Source organism: Cervus elaphus, chromosome 17 (assembly GCF_910594005.1).
Source record: "Cervus elaphus chromosome 17, mCerEla1.1, whole genome shotgun sequence".
NCBI classification, from domain to species: Eukaryota; Metazoa; Chordata; class Mammalia; order Artiodactyla; family Cervidae; genus Cervus; species Cervus elaphus.
In genome coordinates, this window is record NC_057831.1 from 31,637,773 (window position 1) to 31,643,454 (window position 5,682).

A 5,682-nucleotide genomic window follows, 5' to 3' on the forward strand; every position below is an offset into this window, starting at 1 on the left:
ATGTCTGACTCTTTGTAACCCCATGGACTATAGCATGCCAGGCTTCCCTGTCCATCACCAACTCCTGGAGCTTGCTCAAACTCATGTTCATCAAGTCGGTGATGCATCCAACCATCTCATCCTCTGTCATCCCCTTCTCTTCCTGCCTTCAATCTTTATCAGCATCAGGGTCTTTTCCAGTGAGTCAGTTCTTCAAATCAGGTGGCCAAAGTATTGGAGCTTCAGCTTCAGCATCAGTCTTCCAATGAATATTCAGGACTGATTTCCTTTAGGATGGACTGGTTGGATCTCCTTGCAGTCCAAGGGACTCTCAACAGTCTTCTCCAACACCAAAGTTCAAAAGCGTCAATTCTTCGGTGCTAAGCTTTCTTTATAGTCCAACTCTCACATCTATATATGACTACTGGAAAAACCATAGCTTTGGCTAGATGGACCTTTGTTGGCAAAATGATGTCTCTGCTTTTTAATATGCTATCTAGGTTGATCATAGCTTTCCTTCCAAGGAATAAGCGTCTTTGAATTTTGTGACTGCAGTCACCATCTTCAGTGATTTTGGAGCCCAAGAAAATAAACTTTGTCACTGTTTCCATTGTTTCCCCATCTATTTGCATTGAAGTGATGGGACCAGATGCCATGATCTTGCTTTTTTGAATGTTGAGTTTTAAAGCAGCTTTTTCACTCTCCTCTTTCACTTTCATCAAGAGGCTCTTTAGTTCTTTGCTTTCTGCCATAAGGGTGGTGTCATCTGTGTATCTGAGGTTATTGATATTTCTCCTGGCAATCTTGATTCCAACTTGTCCTTCATCCAGCCCGGCATTTCACGTGATGTACTCTGCATATAAGTTAAATAAGCATATTCATAGGGGATTTGATTTAAGTCTACCTGGATGGCCTAGTGTTTTCTCCGCTTTCTTTAGTTTAAACCTGAATTTTGCTATGGGAAGCTAATGATCTGAGCCACAGTCAGCTCCAGGTCTTGTTTTTGCTGACTATATACAGCTTCTTCATCTTTGACTACAAAGAATGTAATCAATTTGATTTTGGTATTGACCATTTGGTGATGTCCATGTGTAGTCATCTCTTGTTTTGTTGAAAATGATGTTTGCTATGACCAATGCATTCTCTTGGCAGAATTCAGTCAGCCTTTGCCCTGCTTCATTTTGTACTCCAAGACTGAACTTGCCTCTTACTCCAGGTATCTCTTAACTTCCTACTTTTGCATTCCAAACCCCAATGATGAGTAGAAATCTTTTTTGATGTTAGTTCTAAGAGTTTTTCTAGGTCTTCATAGAACTGATCAACTTCAGCTTCTTTAGCATTATTGTTAGGGGCATAGACTTAAATTATTGTGATGTTGAATGGCTTACCTTGGAAACAAACTGAGATCATTCTGTCATTTTTGAAGTTGCACCCAAGTACTACATTTCAGACTCTTTTGTCAATTAACAGGGCTGCTCCATTTCTTCTAAGGGATTCTTGCCCACAGTAGTAGATATAATGGTCATCTGAATTAAATTCCCATTCCCATCCATTTTAGTTCACTGATTTCTAAGATGTTGATGTTTATTCTTACCATTTCCTGCTTGACCACATCCAATTTACCTTGGTTCATGGACCTAACATTCCAGGTTCCTATGCAATACTGTTCTTTGCATTGGCTTTTACTTTCATCACTAGGCATATCCACAACTGAGCATCATTTCTGCTTTGTCCCAGCCACTTGGTTCTTTCTGGGCTATTAGTAGTTGTCCTCCTCTCTTCCCCAGTAGCATATGAGATACCTTCTGACGAGGGGGACTCATCTTTTGGTTTCATACCTTTTTGTCTTTTTATACAATTCCTGATTTTCCCATGGCAAGTATATTGGGGTGGTTTGCCATTCCCTCTTCCAGTGGATCATGTTTTGTCAGAACTCTCTACTCTGAGATTGGAATATGCAGTTGCAAACCAATCAATGCCAGTTATTATTGGCAACCTCCAAACCCTATGAGAGAGGCATAGAACAGATCCTTCCTCAGAGCCTCCAGGAGAAGCAAGCTAATATTGCTAATACCTTGATTTTGGACTGCTAGCCTTCAGAACTGTAAGAGAACAAATTCTTGTTTTAAGCCACCTAGTTTGTGATACTCTGTTATAGCATCTCTAGGAAACTAATACAGAGAGAAAACATAGGGAAAGAGAAAATCAATACCAGATACCCCAAATTCTGAGTATAAAATCTTCCACAATCTCTGGCTGACCCCTGAATTGCACAAGTATGGAGTAACTAAGGCTAAAATAATTGAATAGACTTTCAGCTATTTCACTCTACAGGGATACAGAGTTTGGAGTTCAAGTTCAGTCAAACTAACTCTCCATTGAAACATCAACAACAAAACCCACAATGCTTCTGTGAGAATATAAGAAAATCCAGAATCTTTATAATATATAACTCACAAGATAAAATATATATTTATAAAATATCAATCACATAATGCAATTCCAAATAATTCAACAAATGAAGAAACAGAAAATTGCATCTCTCACTCAAGAGAACATATGATCAGTAAAGACTGACTCTTAGATGACACAGGTATTGAAGTTACCAGATAAGGATTATAAAGCAACTATTTTAACTGTGTTTGAGAACATAAAGAAAAATGTGACCCCATAGAGTTAACAAATAGGATAGCTCAGCCAAAAAATACAAACTATGAAAGAGAACCATTAGAAAATTATAGAACTGAAATGTGAAATATCTGAAATTTAAAAATACTGGAAGTTTAGCAGAAGACTGAAGATGACAAAGAAATCACAGTAAACTTAAAGATAGATCATCAGAAATTATTCAATCTGAATAACAGAAGAAATAAGATTTTTTAGAAAATGAACAGAGCCTCAGTATCTGCGGAGCAATTGCAAGAAGTCTAACATATGGTTAATTTAAGTGGAGAATATATGACAAATAATAGCTAGAAAAAAATCTTAATTTTTGATTTAAGTGTCTCACTACAGAAAAACAGAAAACCACCCTAGGCACATCTTGATGAAAAATAAAGATAAAGAGAAAGTATTAACAAGAGGAAAAAAAGACACATTACATACAGGAGGACAAGAATATAAATGACTAAATATCAATAACAATGGTGTCCAGAAAACACTGGAAACATATCTTTAAGACACTGAAAGAAAACTGTCTGACAAGACTTATTCACTATATTCAGTGAAAATATCAGATATTTAGAAAATCTCAAAATTTGGAAAGTAAATAACATACTGCTGTTTTTTCTTAACACAACAGAGGAAAATATCAAGATCAACATTTTATCTAAAGGCTGAAATTATTTTTATAGTTTGTCATTACTTTTGCTTATGAACACAAATTCTTCTTCAATAGCACCAGAGGGCAACATTGATAATCTTTTCAGCAGCCAAATGGACTGAGCTTATTCTTGATCTGACAGTTTTTCCACTAATATTTCTTCTAGTTCCTCCTTCATCAGTCATCTACTGCCAATTGGGTCTTTGGTTTTTAGTTTTTTCTGAAAACAGACCTTGAGCTCACAACTGGTTTTTGTTTTTTGTTTTTTTTTTTCTTCACATCTAGTAGCTTTCTGTGTGCCTCATGCATTCATGAGTAATGTGCTTGTTTGCCAGTATAAAAAGAAAATGAAATGGGTGGCCATCTTCTCCCCACTAGATTGCTCTTTGTTTTGGAAAAATCTCTTCAGGATTCTTCATTATTGGCTGGGCTTACTTCTCAAACCCCTGGGGAAAAGCTAAGTAATCACTCTGTCAATATTCTCTTGGGTAAAACTTTCTGGATCTTCTCCCATCACATTAGCTAAGTGTCTCTTTCCTATGTTGAATTCTTCAATCTGCTTTACAGTAAAATCCGCTATGTAAATTTCACATCTTAAGGCTGCAACATTTTTCTTGTTACAACTGCAGTGTGTCTTAGCCTTGGCTGTGCTTAGTCACTCAGTCATGTCCCGCTCTTTGTGACCCCATGGACTGTAACCTGACAGGCTTCTCTGTCTACGCAAATTCTCCAGGCAAGAATACTGGAGTGGGTTGCCACGCCCTCCTCCAGGGGATCTTCCCAACCCAGGGATCGAACCCAGGTCTCCCAAATTTCAGGTGGATTCTTTACCATCTGAGCCACCAGGGAAGCCCTTCTTAGCCTTGACAACTGGCATCTGGTACTTGTCTGTAGCTCAGCAGTGGCGGCCTTCCAGAGGGCTTGTCTGGGGCAAAGCCAATCCTAACCCTAAGAAAGAGACAGAAGGAGGCAGCTAGAGGGCAGGACACACAGCGAGCAACCATGTTGACAAAGGGAGATAGGGAGAGGGCAGAGGGGCAGGGCCTGCAAACGGCAGCACACATCTTTTAAAATTAGTATTTTCTTTTTCTTTGGATAAATACACGGAATTAGAATTGCTGGGTCATATGGTAGTTCAATTTTAATTTTTTGAGGCACCTCCATATGTTTTCCATGGTGGCTTCATGAATTTACATTCCCACCAACAAATGTATGAAAGTAAAAGTCAAATTGTTAGTCACTCAGTCATGTCCAACTCTTTGTGACCCCATGGACTGTAGCCTGCCAGGCTTCTCTATCCATGGAATTCTCCAGGCAAGAATACTGGAGTGGGTACCCATTCCCTTCAGCAGGGGATCTTCCTGACTCAGGGATCAAGCCTGGGTCTTCTGCAGGTTCTTTTTACTGTCAGAGCCACCTGGAAAGCCCATAAACATTCCCCTTTCTTTACATACTCACCAACACTTGCTATTTCTAGTTTTTCTGATACATAGCTATGGGTGAAAGAAAAGCTCACTAATGAATTTAGAAAACATTTTAAACTACTCATAAAAACACAAAATTATAAAAATTGTACAATGTAGCTAAAGCAGTACTTAAAGGGAAACTTATGGCTTTAAAATACTCTAACAAGAAAAGGCAAAAGGTATAACATCAATGGAAAGTAGAGAGACAATTGAAAAATTTAACAAAGTTGAGTTAGTTTTTTTGAAAGATCAGCAAAATTGATTAAGTTCCTAGCTAGGGAGATCAAGAAATAGAGACAGGGGACATAAATTATATACATACACATTGTTGTTGTTGTTCAGTTGCTAAGTCATGTCAGAGCCTTTGTAACCTCATGGACTGCAGCATGCCAGGCTCCTCTGTTCTCCATTGTCTCCTGGAGTTTGATAAACCCATGTCCATTGAGTTGGTGATGCCATCCCACCAACTCATCCTCTGTTGTCCCCTTCTTCTCCTGCCCTCAATCTCCCAGCATCAGGGCCTTTCCCAATGAGTTGGCTCTCAAATCAGGTGGCCAAAGTATTGGAGCTTCAGCATCAGTCCTTCCAATGAATATTTGAGGTTGATTTCCATTAGAACTGACTGATTTGATCTTGTAGTCCAAGGGACTCTCTCAAGAGTCTTCTTCAGCACCACAGTTTGAAAGTATCAATTCTTCAGTGCTCAGCCTTCTTTATAGTCCAACTCTCACATCCATTGTACCATAGCTTTGACTAAACAGAACTTTGTGGGCAAAGTGATGTCTCTGCTTTTTAATAAGCTGTCTAGGTTTGTCATAGCTTTCCTTCCAAGGAGCAAAGGTCTTTTAATTTCATGGCTGCAGTCACCATCTGTGGTGATTTTGGAGTCCAAAAAAATAAAATCTGCCACTGTTT

General features: G+C 38.6%; 1 pseudogene; it reads right to left on the reverse strand.

Moving 5' to 3' along the window:
• Nucleotides 1-3,326: 3,326 nt before the first annotated feature.
• Nucleotides 3,327-4,305, reverse strand: LOC122673357 (annotated as a pseudogene).
• Between the last annotated feature and the right edge of the window lie 1,377 nt (nucleotides 4,306-5,682).